The sequence below is a fragment of the Hyperolius riggenbachi genome, chromosome 11, assembly GCF_040937935.1.
Source record: "Hyperolius riggenbachi isolate aHypRig1 chromosome 11, aHypRig1.pri, whole genome shotgun sequence".
Lineage (NCBI taxonomy): Eukaryota > Metazoa > Chordata > Amphibia > Anura > Hyperoliidae > Hyperolius > Hyperolius riggenbachi.
In genome coordinates, this window is record NC_090656.1 from 245,272,340 (window position 1) to 245,288,471 (window position 16,132).

General features: G+C 48.8%; 1 long non-coding RNA gene across 3 annotated transcripts in view; it reads right to left on the minus strand.

The window, feature by feature from the left end:
* The window catches only part of LOC137538750 (uncharacterized), a 60,999-nt gene that overhangs the window by 16,245 nt on the left and 28,622 nt on the right, over positions 1-16,132 (minus strand). Inside the window, exon 1 of one of the 3 annotated variants that reach the window (XR_011024877.1) lies at positions 15,552-15,678. The exons of the other annotated variants lie outside the window; for them this stretch is intronic. This is a non-coding gene — a long non-coding RNA (uncharacterized lncRNA). Of the gene's footprint in view, positions 1-15,551; positions 15,679-16,132 lie in introns of those variants that run through there. 3 annotated transcript variants of the gene reach the window in all.

Consider the following 16,132-nt stretch of genomic DNA (forward strand, 5'->3'; position numbering starts at 1 on the left):
AAAAAATAATGATGCTACATGTCTCATTTACCGTAAAAAAACGTTTTTAAAGCAATTTAAAGGCCACCTCCGGCCTTTTCTATCCAGATATCCGAATCCGCCCAGATACCCCGGATACTGAGGTCAGATATCCGATTCGGATTGGAAAATTTTGAACTCGGATATCCGACCCGGATCGGAAAGGGGTATCCGAGCAGCACTGCAGGTGAGCTTTCTTATAGGCATTTAACAGGACGTTATTTTATATGAAGCATGCACAGGGCTGGCTCTAGAGCCTAGGTTCTCAACGTGTGGTACGCATACCCCAGGGGGTACTTCTGATGGGTCCAGGGGGTACTCGGGCTTGATATACTTCACCAAGAATAACAAATTTAGAGTTTTAGAAAATGATAAATCTAACTTAAACAACACCAAATCAGTATTGTATCTAATTAAAAGCAATAGTAAATGCTTGGAAGTGGTTTAGGACCAATTATCATGTGCTACCATTAAATATATATTTGTCAAGGGGTACTTGTGATAATTTTGACTATACTAGGGGGTACTTGGTGAGCACAGGGTTTTAAAAGTGGTACATACCAATAAAATGTTGAGAAACACTGCTCTAGAGCATTTGCCACCTGAAGCTATACATAGCTCCCAACTGTCCCTCATGTGACCCGGCAGCACGTAACAGGTCACATGAGGCACCGCTGTAGCCATGGAGACAGGTCCTGGATGGAGGTCTCATCTCTGGTAGGTTGAGAGCAGGTGAGTGAAGCTGCACCGCGCATCTAGGGAGGGGGAGACGGGGAGTGAGAGAAGGAGCCGCCTCTTGCTGCCCTGCCCTGATTCATGTTGCTCCATGGAAGAAAAGCTCCTGAGTATGCATAAAACAAAACTAAAAGACTGCAGCGTTTGCAACATGGAATAGAAAAATAAGTGTGAAAGAATGTTACAAAAATTAAAAAATACGTGTAGCCCCAATCCATACAGCAACTTCCAACAGTTTGCTCATTACCTACCTACCTACCTGGCCCCTCCCAGTCAGGCTGAAGTTATGATTGGCTGTTAGCCAATAGAGATGGCTCGAACCTCCGTATTTAGGTTCGTGAACCTCAAACGCGAACTTCCGCAAAAGTTTGCAAACTTTGTGAACTGCAATAGACTTCAATGAGCAGGCGAACTTTCAAAACTACAAACACTAATTTGGGCCACAAAAGTGATGGAAAAGATGTTTCAAGGGGTCTAACACCTGGAGGGGGGCATGGCGGAGTGGGATACACGCCAAAAATCCCGTGGAAAATTACGGATTTGAGGCACAGCAGGATTTTAAGAGCAGAAATCACATTGCATTGCTAAATTGGTGGCATAAAGTGCTTTAAAACATCTTGCATGTGTATACATCAATCAGGGAGTGTAATTAAGGTACTGCTTCACACTGACACACCAAACTCACTGTGTAACGCAGCGCAAACAGCTGATTGTGTAGTAAAGGCCGTGCTGGACTACTGCGCAACATGGCCAGAGTGCAGACCGTGGCGGTTTTCAAGCCCATATGGTCGCTGGGCTGTGGTAGCTCAATGACAGAACAGTGACTGTCCAGCTGATCAAATTTGGTCTGTCCATAATGAAGCAACAACCTTATTATCTTGGGTCAGGTGTGCCCCCCGACACACTCATATAGCCAGTCATTGCTTCATTGTGATACGCAAGCCCCTTCACCGCGGCAAGGTAACAATCCAGAAGGGGAATTGACACATGTACATGCCTTTTGTTCAGTGGCGTAGCTATGGTGCTGTGGGCCCCGATGCAAGTTTTACAATGGGGCCCGCCAAGCACTCTATACACAACAATTGATGCGGCGCACCAAAACCTGCCAATGGCAACTACAGTGTCAGAGGTGCAAGAAGGGGATGGGGAGCAGCTTGTTACTGATTACCCCCAAGCACTCTATACATAGCAATCCCTGCCAATGGCAACTACAGTGTCAGAGGTGCAAGAAGGAGATGGGCAACAGTTTGTTACTGATTACCCCCAAGCACTCTATACATAGCAATCCCTGCCAATGGCAACTACAGTGTCAGAGGTGCAAGAAGGGGATGGGGAGCAGCTTGTTACTGATTACCCCCAAGCACCCTATACATAGCAATCCCTGCCAATGGCAACTACAGTGTCAGAGGAGCAAGAAGGGGATGGGGAACAGCTTGTTAATGATTACCCCCAAGCACTCTATACATAGCAATCCCTGCCAATGGCAACTACAGTGTCAGAGGTGCAAGAAGGGGATGGGGAGCAGCTTGTTACTGATTACCCCCAAGCACTCTATACATAGCAATCCCTGCCAATGGCAACTACAGTGTCAGAGGTGCAAGAAGGGGATGGGGAGCAGCTTGTTACTGATTACCCCCAAGCACTCTATACATAGCAATCCCTGCCAATGGCAACTACAGTGTCAGAGGTGCAAGAAGGAGATGGGCAACAGTTTGTTAATGATTACCACTATTTAAAGTATCTATAGAAGTGATTATTACCAGCACAGGACCAATAGAGAGGTAATACTGCAGTTGAGGGAGGGTCCTTCGGGGCCCCTCTGGCCCAAGGGCCCCGATGCGGTCGCTACCTCTGCACCCCCTATTGCTACGCCCCTGCTTTTGTTTTGTTGTTTCAGCCGCCCACAGTGCAGCCAGAAAAATTAGGCAGGCATGTACACGCACCAGAAAAATTATTATTTTGTTTGTTCAGGAATCCACCTGGAGTTCTGTACCCTGTTGGTGATGGCGGAGAAGGCAGTCAAGCGGCCTGCGGGCAGAGGTGCTGTGTGGGGACCGACTGATTCCCCGGGTACGGCCGGGGAATCAGGGTTCGATTCTGGTCCGGAGTGGAAGCCTGCGAAACGGCTACCATCACACATCCAAGGAAGGCAGCAGGCACGGCACGCAAGTCCCGACTCGGGGAGGTAGTGACGAAAAATAACAATACAGGACTCTTTCGAGGACCTGTATAATGATGAGTACACTTGAAATCCTTTAATGGGAATCTGTTATGGATGGAAAGTACCAAAGAGAGTTGATCACACAGTTGAATGAATGGCAATTCATTCAACTGTGTGATCAACTCTCTTTGGTACTTTCTGCACCATGGTGACCACAGGGTTCGATTCCGGTCAGGAGTGGGAGCCTGAGAAACGGCCTCGGAAGAAGCACCGCCGTGCGAAACGGCCGTTAGGCTACCGTTTTTGCCCTGCACCCACCACCGCCACCTCTTGACATGGTAGGACATCCTCCTCTTGCAACTGTTTGAATGCACAAGATGTTTGCACTTGACGAATTTTGCACTTGACGAATTTTTCATTGATGACGATGTTTTGTACCTACCTTTTAAATGTCACAATTTTTGATACAACTATGGTGATTTACTTCAACCTGAAACACCATTAAAATAGCAATCACTGCAGTGCCTGACTCAACTGTTTTTCCTATTGATGCTGATCCAATGTGTGTACTCCATTCATCTGTCATGAGCACGCAGTATTTATTACAATAACAAGGTGGCCTTTAGAACATCTCTCCTTTCTTATTCCCAGTGATACGGTTACAGACTTTGTAGTGCCGGCAACCTTTCACTCTTTGAATCGACCACACATCCAAGGAAGGACCCAATGTGCTGTATAAGTAATGTACCTGCCCTGACCGTGCTTTGCAGACCAGGCATCTGTGGTCAGATGGACCCTTGAACCAGAGATGAAACCACTTGCTTTTCAACATCATGGTACAGTTTGTGTATCGCCTTTTTAGAAAAATGATTGCGGCCTGGCTGACTGCTTGTATAATGCAATGTGCAGTCACACAGGTGCAGTGAAAGGTATGCACTGACTGCTGATATAATACAATGTACAGATACAGTGAAAGGTATGCACTGACTGCTGGTATAATACAATGTACAGATACAGTGAAAGGTATGCACTGACTGCTGTGCAGTCACACAGGTGCAGTGAAAAGGTATGCAGTGACTGCTGGTATGACAATGTGCAGTCACACAGGTGCAGTGAAAGGTTGCAGTGACTGCTGGTATAACAATGTGCAGTCACACAGGTGCAGTCACACAGGTGCAGTGAAAGGTTGCAGTGACTGCTGGTATAACAATGTGCAGTCACACAGGTGCAGTGAAAGGTTGCAGTGACTGCTGGTATAACAATGTGCAGTCACACAGGTGCAGTGAAAAGGTATGCAGTGACTGCTGGTATAACAATGTGCAGTCACACAGGTGCAGTGAAAAGTTGCAGTGACTGCTGGTATAACAATGTGCAGTCACACAGGTGCAGTGAAAATGGATGCACTGACTACTGGTATATAAAACAGCATGCGGTCACACAGATGCAGTAAAAGGTATGCACGGACTGGTATATAAAACAGCGTGCGGTCACACAGGTGCAGTGAAAGGTATACAGTGACTGGTATTACAATACAATGTGCAGCTGTCACACACACAGATGCAGTAAAAGGTGTGCACTGAATGTGCTGGGCCTGGCACAGTATAGCAATTAGCAAGGGCCAGCTGTGACAGACAGGGCTGTATATGCAGTGTCAGTGGGCCACACACACACAAAAAACAACAACAAAAAACACATCACAAGAACATTAGCTCTCAAAAGAGCAGTTTTGGGGTGCTTTTCATCAACAAATATCAGCAAGGAGCAAGCTAACAGACCTAACTATCGCTTTCCCTATCTTTCCAATGTCTCTCTCTTCTCTCACTAATACTGCAGCACACAGAGTGAGAGAATGGCCGACACTGCTGCCTTTTATAAGGGGGGGGGGGGGGGCTCCAGTAGGGAGTGTAGCCTGATTGGCTGCCATGTGTCTGCTGACTGTGATGTAGCGGGTCAAGGTTTAGCCCAATCATGTAGTATAGGGGGCGGGTCGAACTCGCATAAAGTTTGTGTTTCGACGCGAACACGAACCCACGTTGTTCGCGTGAACAAGTTCGAGTGCGAACCGTTCGGGCCATTTCTATTAGCCAACAGGGAGGCATGGCTTTGGCTGTCAGAACAACCATTCATCAACCTCCCCATACATGTCCATGAAACAGGGGGTCAGTCACTCACTGGAGGGCCGTCTCTCATATGAAGTCTGCCATCTGAAGGTCTGCCAGTGAGGGTCTATCACCTAAGGGTGGGTAACTTACTGTGAGCCCGTTACCTGATGGGATCAGGAAATGATTTTGAAAACAAAGAAAACCATTAGAATCCTCCACGAGGAGATGGACTAGTCCAACACCAACTGTCCGATTTTAACTACTTACTTTTCTTTGCGGTAGCAGTCCTTTAAAAAGGAGAGACAGTGTTGGTCTTACCTCTCTTAAAGGGAACCTTCACTGAGAGGGATATGGATGTTTCCTTTTAAACAATACCAGTTGCTTGGCAGTCCTGCTGATCTCTTTGGCTGCAGTAGTGGCTGAATCACACACCTGAAACTGAGGGGCTGTGGCTAAAAGTATTACAGACACAGGATCAGCAGGAGAGTCCGGCAACTGGTACTTTATAAAAGAAAAAATCCATATCCTTCTCAGTTTAGGTTCCCTTTAAAGAATAGGCCACTATAACTGGAAAAAATACACTAAAAGGACAATGTGTTTCACAGGAACTGATTAACCTGAAGAAGCAGACATGTTCCGGCGAAACGCATTGTAATTTCAGTGTTTTGCCGAAACTGGGCGCCCCATAGCAACAATGTTAAGCTGCGCGGGGCGCATAGCGGTAATTCAGGGCTCCAGCGGCTGCCAGAATAGTATTTAACGCCGCCTCTGTATTTTGCGGCAGGGGCGAAAGCCGTGATTCGGCTCTCACCGCGCCGAACTGAGCGGCGCCGAAATGACATGCACCCGTGTTTTGCAGTTATGCTGGCCTTTCAGACCAATGCACGTTCAATTACGCTCTGAGAGGTCACACAGGCCCAAAGGCGGTGGGTTGGTTGTTCCTCTTGGTTCAATTGCTAGACATGCTTTTCTGTACACATTACAGGCATATTTGCCCTGCCGCCCCACCTCTCCCTCCTGCGTGTTGTGATAAAGTCTGACACAGTAGCATCTCCAGACGCATAGCTCAGAATTAAACATACAATGTAAAACTAGTCCGACAGATGTATGCACACACCGCATTACTCCTGGCTCCTTCTCTCAAAGCTGTTTAATGAACTCTGCCTGAGCATGAAATGCCACAGAGGCCGAGAGGAGCGCGAGCTATGCTTACTGGCAAGCCGCTCCCAGGCGGTAAAATCTGCAGAATAATACAAAGTTCTTTTCTTTGCAGTGGGGGGCCCAGACAGTCGCATTATCGATTGCTTTCTGCTCAATCGCTGAGGTGGATTGTTTTTCATACACATGATCACAGCTGGTTTCGATATCAGGAGATAGTTTGGATTCTTTAAAGGATACCCGAGGTGACATGTGACATGATAAGATAGGCCTGGGTATGTACAGTGCCTAGCACACAAATAACTAGGCTGTGTTGCTTTTTTTCTTTCTCTGCCTGAAAGAGTTAAACATCAGGTATGTAAGGGGCAGTTCCTGTCTGAGACCACAGTGTGACCCTCACTGATAAGAAATTACAACTATAAAACACTTTCCTAGCAGAAAATGGCTTCTGAGAGCAGAAAAGAGATAAAAAGGATCAATAGTTCATAGATTTTAGCTCTGGCATACTTCAATGAATGTGGCATTGAGCAAAAACAATAAAACAGTAAAAACTTAAAAAGTAGATTTAAATATAAAATAAAACTGTGGAATATCTTATAAAAGTCATTTTTAGGAAAAGGAGGATAGATACAATTGTTTATTTCATTCGTTTAATTTCACCTCGGGTGTCCTTTAAGGTGCCCATATACATCAGACAATGTATGGGCAGATCGACCAAGAGACAGATCTGTCTGGTTGAATCTGATCGGAGGGAAATCTGTTGCCTGCCCTTCCCCCGCAGGCCAATTCCCGACCCATTTCATGCTGTAATTGATTTGGAATGGGCCTTGTGTACCTTGCCAGCACCCTGCACCATTAATGGACACCTAAAGAGACTCGCGCTTAGTGAGGGTAATTTTGCCCCATCCGATACTGTCTGCAAATATTGCAAGTTTTCTTTACACAAATCGGTATATCGAGGTAAAATGTCGAACCTGAGAAGAAAAAAATAAGCTTGCCCATATCTGAGCAAACATACGGGATGGTTCTTACAGCAAGCACAGCACTTTGTGACTTTTCACATTGCTGACACATGAGTCACTGCGGCTACATGCAGCACTTGCAAACAACCGAGCTGCTCGAATAAAAATGCTACAGATTTTTTATGGGGTGGAAAATGAAGGATTATATAATGGAAAACCACAAGGGCGAGCGCTAGCAAGACTGCAAGACTGACAAAGCTGTTTCAAGTTTGGTTGAGTCGCGTGCGCATAGAGAATGACATCATATGGAGTGGACGGACGCAGACCTGTGATTTAAGCAGATACAGAAGACCGGGGGGAGGGGGGGGAAATTTATTCAGTGCTTTTCTAAACTTTATCACCAATAGACACTTGTGGCCAATTCATCTAGTACAAGATGCGCATATGGAAAACAGATGCAAGCCTAAGGAGGGGATGGTGGGAGGAAAGGGGGGAGGGGTGAAGGGAGGCACAGGTAAGTATGCAACTTGAAATTTGGCCAACTATAGTTTTCAGGAAATAGTACTGTTCCAAAATCAATTATACTTGAGAGCAAGAGCTCTGTCTAAAGGTGGCCATACACCATACAATTTTTTATATTTTTGATTATTTTTTTTTATCAATTACAATCAGTTTTTCCCAATTGAAAAATCTGACCAATGTATCACAGACGTATTTTTCTAAATTATGAAAAAAAAAAGATGGAATACGTCCCCCGTCCCCCCTACGGGAGAAAAGCACTTTACAAATGTTTTTTTGTTGATATCTATCCTACACCATTCAACTTTCCGAAAAAATTGATCAGAATTTTTCGCCACTTCTGATCGACTTATATCTGGAGAAAAAAGGGTAATATGACCATATTTCTCTCATGAAAAAAAAAATTAAACGTTAGATTTTTCTGTACAAGCAATCGCTTTTATCAAAGAGTTGGAAAATCGGATCGTTATCATATTGTGTGTGGCCTCTTTAGTCGATCATACTGTAAGTTGTCCAGTAATGTTATAGACAACTAGCTGACCCAAGCCCATTTAAAAACGGGCTCTAGGTCTGTCTTTGCGCAGTGCACATGCGCAAGCAACCTCCGCTTGCACGCACGCACCCGCCATGCACGCCCGCTGCTTGTGCACGCACACCCGTCCGCCCGCGCACACGCCTGCCTCACTGGCCCTGTCCGCAAGTCCCAACGCCTGTCTGGGTCCGTGCTGTGCATATGCACAGTAGCTAAAAGCACGGACCCAGCGACACAGAGACAGCACTACGCAGGGACACCTGTCTCTAATGGCCCATACTCACGGGCTACTTTTGTTGCCAATCGCTCGCACACGGGAGCGTGTGAGCGACAGTTCAGCGACAGCTCGTCGCCAGGTCCCTCCGCATACACACGCGGAAGAGGGACTATGGATGCGACGGAAGCTGTCGCCGACGTTCCTCCCCCGCCGGAAACTCAATGCACCGGCTATTAGGTTGCTGTCACTAGTCCGCATACACATGCGGACTAGCGACAGTTGCGGCGGCAATTGTCGCCGGGCGATTGACCGCGTCAATCGCCTGGCGACAGCATTGACGAGCGACGGTTCGGGGCGCGCGCACCATACTCACGGGCGACCTGTCGCCGCAACACGCGTGTGCCATGTGGTTACGGCGACAATTGTAGCCCGTGAGTATGGGCCATTAGGATACCTTTCATTAATCATATTACAAGAAACTGACCAGTGCAAAAGGCTTGCCAATTTTTTTACCGTTTCATCTAAGTAAATCAAAGTTTTCCATCTACCCATCCAGTCTGAAGGCATTTTCAGCTGTTATTATTGTTATTACAGAATGATTGTAGCCATCAAATGAAGACATTTCCTGACCGATATTCCACAGGACGTAACGTTTAAGAGATCTTCTAGACATTAGTTCATAGATCTGTTTGTGCAGGACCGTCTTGTGTCTGTGGTAACAACGATAAATCTCCTGTGAACTGTGCAGACCTGCAGACACGATATGCACCATTTACAGTAACTATCAGTTTCATTGTGCAAGCAAAACAAAGAGTAAAAGTGGAGAGAAAACTTAGTAGAATGCCACATGAAAAATGTCGGTGGCTTGAAAGTCGAAACATTCCCTACCTGGATCTTAAAGGGAACCTGGGGGGGAGGGGAGGGGCTTGGGTTAGGGATATTTTTTTCCATTGTTTCTCCCCCACTATTCTGCTATTTATGATCTTTGAAGGTAAATGAGGGGTGACAGCGCGACGCATGTATGATGTCATGTGGCGGGCGAGAGAGCGGCGTCTTCAAAGTAGTTGGTGGTCCGTCAGAACTCTTGCACAGGAAAGAAGGAAAACAAAACATAGAGAAATGCACCCTGTATGTATTTAGATAGTTTAGCCTGTCTAATTCCCCTTCATCCGTGACTAATCACAAGTGTAATTTGATCTCTCAGCTGTCTCATCTCAGGAGTCTCCTCTGCCACGGCAGAGGAGCTAATTTGTAAAAAAACAGGATGTTAACCCTATGCTTGCTTCCATGAAAGCAGGAAGTAGACACAATGCAGAAATTATTGCAGGATTTGTATTAGATGTAACAAAGAAATGCCTTTCTTTAAAGGTTATTATGCTGTTTCTTATCTCTTAAAGCAGAAAGGAAGTTCTGTGTTCTGGTCCGCTTTAAGAAATCCCCCCTTCGGACTTTAAAGGTAAACAAAGGAGGACGGAAGGTCTGGCACGATGAGGTTTATTGATCATAAGTAAGGTACAGACAGTAGCAGTAACCAGCAAAAGTCAATGCAATGCACCTAGCCTCTGAAGAAGCCAGGAACAGCTCAGTGAAACGGTCGTCAGGCCATGCACCACAGAGGCCTCCTGCCCTCCACCACGCCAGCACATCTCCCACGCCAGCACATCAGGGGCTTAATTCACAAAAGGGTGCTAACTAATTGTAGTTAGCATGCCTAAAAGCCCCATAGTACGCCTAAAGCCCTTTAGGACAAGGTAGCGTGCGCAAAGTATAGTGCTGCATGGTGTGCGCGAAACTAAAACGTCGCACCAGGTGCCCCTAAAACGTCTCACCTGGGGCACCCGGTGCGACGTTTTAGTCTTGCGCGCACCGCCCAGTGCTAAACTTTGCGCGCGATGAATAAAAGCTTTGGGCGTGCTAAGTGAGTTTGCACCCTTTTGTGAATCCAGCCCCTGATCTGTAAAGTATTGCTTTGCATTTGCACTTTCTTTTGCTTAGGCCTTCAGTCCTCCATTATTTACGGAAACACTGCACTTTTGTCTGGAGCACATGGATGTTTTCTGGAGAGCCTGTGTTGTGTCTGATTACGCTGCCTGTGGATTTGCGCTGCCCCGCATGCGCAGTAGGAGACAGTGCGGCCAGTTCCTATTGAATTATGCTGCTGGTGGTAAAATACTAAATATCTCCGCTCCCACACCTCTTACACTCCCCAATTTTTTTAGGGTAGGGAGGGAACCCCCAAAACGACCTCTATGCCAAATTGCAGCCCCCGAGACCCACTGGTTCCCGAGATAGGTTTCTGTAATCTATCTCCTGAACCAGAAGGTCTCGGGGGCTGCAATTTGGTATAAAGGTAGTTTGGGGGGTCCCCTCCCTACCCTGAAAATTTGGGGAGTGTAAGAGGTGTGGGAGTGGAGATATGTAGTATTTTACCTCCAGCAGCATCATTAACTTCACACTGAGCATGCGTGCTACTCAATGTACAAGGGAGCGTCCGGGCGGCACAGTCAGACATTACACCTGCACAGCTGCATTTATACCACTGGTTGCTGTTTTCATGTCCTGAGTGCCAGGCACGCCTCTCTCCAAAGGGAGGAAAGGATTTTCACTTACCCGGGGCTTCCTCCAGCCCCCTGTATTCCTTCCGCTCACCTCCATTGTGCCACTGTGCAGTCTGCCATTCAGCTGGGTTTGTGGAACCCTCTTCCTGTTCTCCCTTTAGTCGGGAGAATCCAGTCTAATGCAGTGACAGTAATAAAAAACTGTGCAGGGCTGCCAGGCAACTGGTATTGTTTAAAAGGAAGTAAATATGGCAGCCTCCACGTCCCTCTCACTTCAGGTGCCCTTTAAGCAATACTAATACTAATGTATAGCTGATCACCACCACCCCAATAATAAAGCACAACATCCTCAACTTGGCTGAAAACCCATTGACAGGCCTTTCTACAGAATAAGGGGGAAGATGAACATTTTGCAGTGGGTTCCTCTGACGTGTAGTGCCTCTAATGCTGGCTATGATCTGATATGGCCCAGACACGTCGCAGGGTTGGTGTTAGAACATGAGGAGCCTATTCACAACTGACGCACCTTCAGAAAACGAACGCATACATTTGTAAGCGGACAGCTCTGTCTTTCATATAGCTTCAGGACAGATGCAAATTTTTTGAACCACAGCGTTTTTGTGACCGTGACAGGGCGCAGTGCAGGAGGGGGGTGCAGGGCGGGACGAGGCAGAGGTGAGAGAGGCTCCAGCCTCAGGGTGCAGTGTAGGAGGGGGTGCAGGGCGGGGCCGAGGCAGAGGTGAGCGAGGCTCTAGCCTCAGGGCGCAGTGTAGGAGGGGGTGCAGGGCGGGGTTGAGGCAGAGGTGAGAGAGGCTCCAGCCTCAGGGCGCAGTGTAGGAGGGGGCGCAGGGCGGGGCTAAAGGCAGAGGTGAGAGAGGCTCCAGCCTCAGGGCACAGTGCAGGGGGGGGGGCGCAGGGCGGGCCGAGGCAGAGGTGAGAGAGGCTCCAGCCTCAGGGCGCAGTGTAGGAGGGGGGGTGCAGGGACGGGCCGAGGCAGAGGTGAGAGAGGCTCCAGCCTCAGGGCGCAGTGCAGGAGGGGGCGCAGGGCAGGGCTGAGGCAGAGGTAAGAGAGGCTCCAGCCTCAGGGCGCAGTGCTGGAGGGGGCGCAGGGCAGGGCTGAGGCAGAGGCGAGAGAGGCTCCAGTGTCAGGGCGCAGTGTAGGAGGAGGGCGGGGGCGAGGGGCGGGGCCGAGGCAGAGGTGAGAGAGGCGCCAGCCTCAGGGCGCAGTGTAGGAGGAGGGCGGGGGCGAGGGGCGGGCTGAGGCAGAGGTGAGAGAGGCGCCAGCCTCAGGGTGCAGTGTAGGAGGGGGTGCAGGGATGGGGCTGAGGCAGAGGTGAGAGAGGCTCCAGCCTCAGGGTGCAGTGTAGGAGGGGGTGCAGGGATGGGGCTGAGGCAGAGGTGAGAGAGGCTCCAGCCTCAGGGCGCAGTGCAGGAGGGGGCGCAGGGCAGGGCTGAGGCAGAGGTGAGAGAGGCTCCAGCCTCAGGGTGCAGTGTAGGAGGGGGTGCAGGGATGGGGCTGAGGCAGAGGTGAGAGAGGCTCCAGCCTCAGGGTGCAGTGTAGGAGGGGGCACACTTTGCTGTGTTGTCGCTTGCGTCCTACTAGATTAGCAGGTGCAAGCGCGCAAAGGGTTAACGAAACACATTTATTAATAAATAAATTGAGGCTGAGGGGCGACTGCAGGGCTGCAGGACCACTCTATAAATAAAATAAAGGCCACAAAAAGATTGAATGTCGGCGGTTTGTTTTCGCCGCGCCGCCCGATTGGTTGACCTTTCCTCCGGCTCCTATCAGAAGGCCGGCTTTTGTCTCGTCTCCTTTTTGAGAAAAGTCAACGTTGCTGGGCAAATAATGTGGCGGAGCTCCGCCCTCCGCCTTGTCTCCCTGGGCAGATCTGCTATCTGCTGCGCACACATGTGGCTATGCGAGCCCTGCTGATAAACAATGAGAGTAAATACCACGTCCTGACCAAAGGCCTCCATGCTCTCAGCATTCTGTTTATTTTCACAGGCTAGCTGCATGCCAGCCATTATTATTATTATTATATCTCAAAGGCTAATTTACTAAATTATGCTGCACACCTGAAGCAAAAGGGAGGCAGCCATGTTTATTTCCTTTTAAACAATACCAGTTGCCTGGCCAGCCTGATGATCCTCTGGAAGCAGAAAATTTGGAGCGCCCGCTAGCGGCAGAAGTTTAGGAGTCGCCATGGGGCATATTGTAATTATTGGCAAGGAGGTATAATGTGGCTGCCGATCGCTGCACCCAATACTTATCGAGGTGCCCAAAAATGTACTTCCCTCCCTTTTTTATACCAGCAGTGGAAGGGTTAAGGTTAGGCGGTTTTTTTTTGGGGGGGGGGGGTTGGCAACATTGGGGATGGTTAAGGTTAGGTTGTTCAGGTTAGGTGCGCAGAGGGGGTAGTTAGGGTTAGGTGTCGGGGGAGGGTTCTGTGTGAGATTAAGGTTAGCTATAGTAAAATATCATTATTTAATACTGATATCTTAATATCGTTTTCACACTTTAATAGTAACATATCTGTAAATTTACTGATATTCTGCTATCGGGGTTACTGGACCCCCAAATTACCAGGCGCCCTTTTTTGACTGAGGTTGACGCTTTCCCCCTAGTGTAAAAACCCCCTCCCCCTGTGCCCCATGCAGTATACGTTACCTGTCGGTGTCGGCCCATGGCTCCGCCCTCTCGCACACATACACGCGCCCCAGCAGGTGGATTCCCTCAGCTTTTCCACCTTCCAGTCCAACACTGCCTACCCCCTTCACTGGCGCTCTAAACCCACAGCTGAACTCTGGTCCCCTACCTTTTGTGTCCCTACCTCTCCCTCTAGATTGTAAGCCTTTGGGCAGGGGCCTCCTCCTTGTGTCTCCTACCTGATCACGCACCTCCATTACCATGCACCCATGCTATGGATGTAAATTAACTCGACTTGCCTAATCTCCATGCTCCATGCTATTTTTTTTAGCGTTGGCGATTTGCAAAATCGCCCTGAAAGCACTTCTGCAATGATTCCCTATGAGAGAGTTCACATTTGAGCGGTTCGCTTCCAATCCGCTCAGCAAAGCGCCGCCTGTACCATTTTTGAGCGTTTTTTGCTCAATAGCAGGTATAGGTAAATCACAAAGCGCTTGAAAAAGCACTTTGTATAGCGATTTCCAGAGCGCTTTTATGAATAAATACATTGTACTTATTCTTTTCTGGGTAAAAGAGTTCACTTCCTGTCTGACGTCTGGAAGTGAAAAATCTGAATCACTCTGTAGAAGCGCTTTATACAAAATCGAAGTGCGCAGGTAACCACCAGGAGGGGGGGGGGGGGGGGGGCAGGGGAAACGTGCACAAAAATGAAAAACGCTAACGCCAGATGTCAACAAGTCCTCAATAAATAATCAGATTTGATCAGAGAGAGATCTATCTCTTAATCGATCTGCCTACACATCATCTGATGTGTGGGCACCTTACTGATGCATGAAAGATCAGCAGGGCTGCCAGGCAACTGGTATTGTTTATACGTAAATAAACATGGCGGACACAGCCAGCAGTGGGCCCCTGTGCAAAATTGTAATTGTGGGCCCCCTATGACCTGCGGCGCGCGTAGCGCGCCGCGGCAAAATATGGGCGTGGCTACAACCTGCGGCGCGCGAAGCGCGCCGCGGCAAAAATTAGTGGACAGAACCTGCGGCGCGTAGCGCCGCGGCAAAAAAATGGGCGTGGCAATGACCGGATGAGGGCGGAGCTAACTGTAACTTAAAGCGAACCCGGGGTGAGGGTTTATTTCCTTTTAAACAATACTAGTTGCCTGGCGGCCCTGCTGATCTATTTGGCTGCAGTAATAAACTGAATTACACCAGCAACAAGCATGCAGCTAATCTTCTCAGTTCTGACAATATTGTCAGAAACCCCTGACCTGCTGCATGCTTGTTCAGGGTCTATGGTTGAAAGAATAAGAGGCAGAGGACCAGCACGGCAGCCAGGCAACTGGTATTGCTTAAAAGGAGAGAAATATGGCAGCCTCAATATTATTCTCACCTCAGGTTCCCTTGAAAAGTGCAACGCAAAGACAGTGGGCCCAAGTTTTGGTGACCCTTTCCCCAGAAAATTCACATAATTGTGCAGGTTTTCTCAAGAAAATACACATATATGCCCAGAAAATACGTGCAATCATGTCGGCAGATATGCCCAGAAAATACGTGCAATCATGTCGGCAGATATGCCCAGAAAATATGTGCAATCAAGTCGGCAGATATGCCCAGAAAATACGTGCAATCAAGTCGGCAGATATGCCCAGAAAATACGTGCAAACAAGTCGGCAGATATGCCCAGAAAATACGTGCAAACAAGTCGGCAGATATGCCCAGAAAATACATGCAATCAAGTCGGCAGATATGCCCAGAAAATACGTGCAAACAAGTCGGCAGATATGCCCAGAAAATACGTGCAATCATGTCGGCAGATATGCCCAGAAAATACATGCAATCATGTCGGCAGATTTGCGAAGAAAATACATGCAATCATGTGGCAGACCTGCCCAGAACATACACCTGCTAATATAAATAAAACAAAAACATTTACTCACCTGCAGCAGCAGACCTCCTGTCCCAGCCTCCATCCGGCGCGCAGCTCCCATGGGTGGTTGGGTGGATAGGTAGCCTAGTGGGTGGGTGAGTGGGTGGGTGGGTTGGTAGCCTGGTTGAGTGGGTGGGTAGGTAGCCTGGTGGGTGGGTGGGTAGGTAGCCGGGTGGGTAGGTAGCCTGGTGGGTGGGTGGGTAACTAGCCCGGTAGGTAGGTAGGTAGCCCGGTGGGTGGGTAGGTAGGTAGCCTGGTGGGTGCGTGGGTAGCCGGGTGGGTGGGTAGGTAGCCTGGTGGGTGGGCTGGTAACTAGCCCGGTAGGTAGCCGGGTGGGTGGTTAGGTAGGTAGCCGGGTGGGTGGTTAGGTAGGAAGCCTGGTGGGTGGGTAGCCGGGTGGGTGGGTAGGTAGGTAGCCGGGTGGGTGGTTAGGTAGGTAGCCGGGTGGGTAGGTAGGAAGCCTGGTGGGTGGGTAGGTAGCCGGGTGGGTAGGTAGGTAGCCGGGTGGGTAGGTAGGAAGCCTGGTGGGTGGGTAGGTAGCCTGGTGGGTGGGTAGGTAGGTAGCCTGGTGGGTGGGTAGGTAGCCTGGTG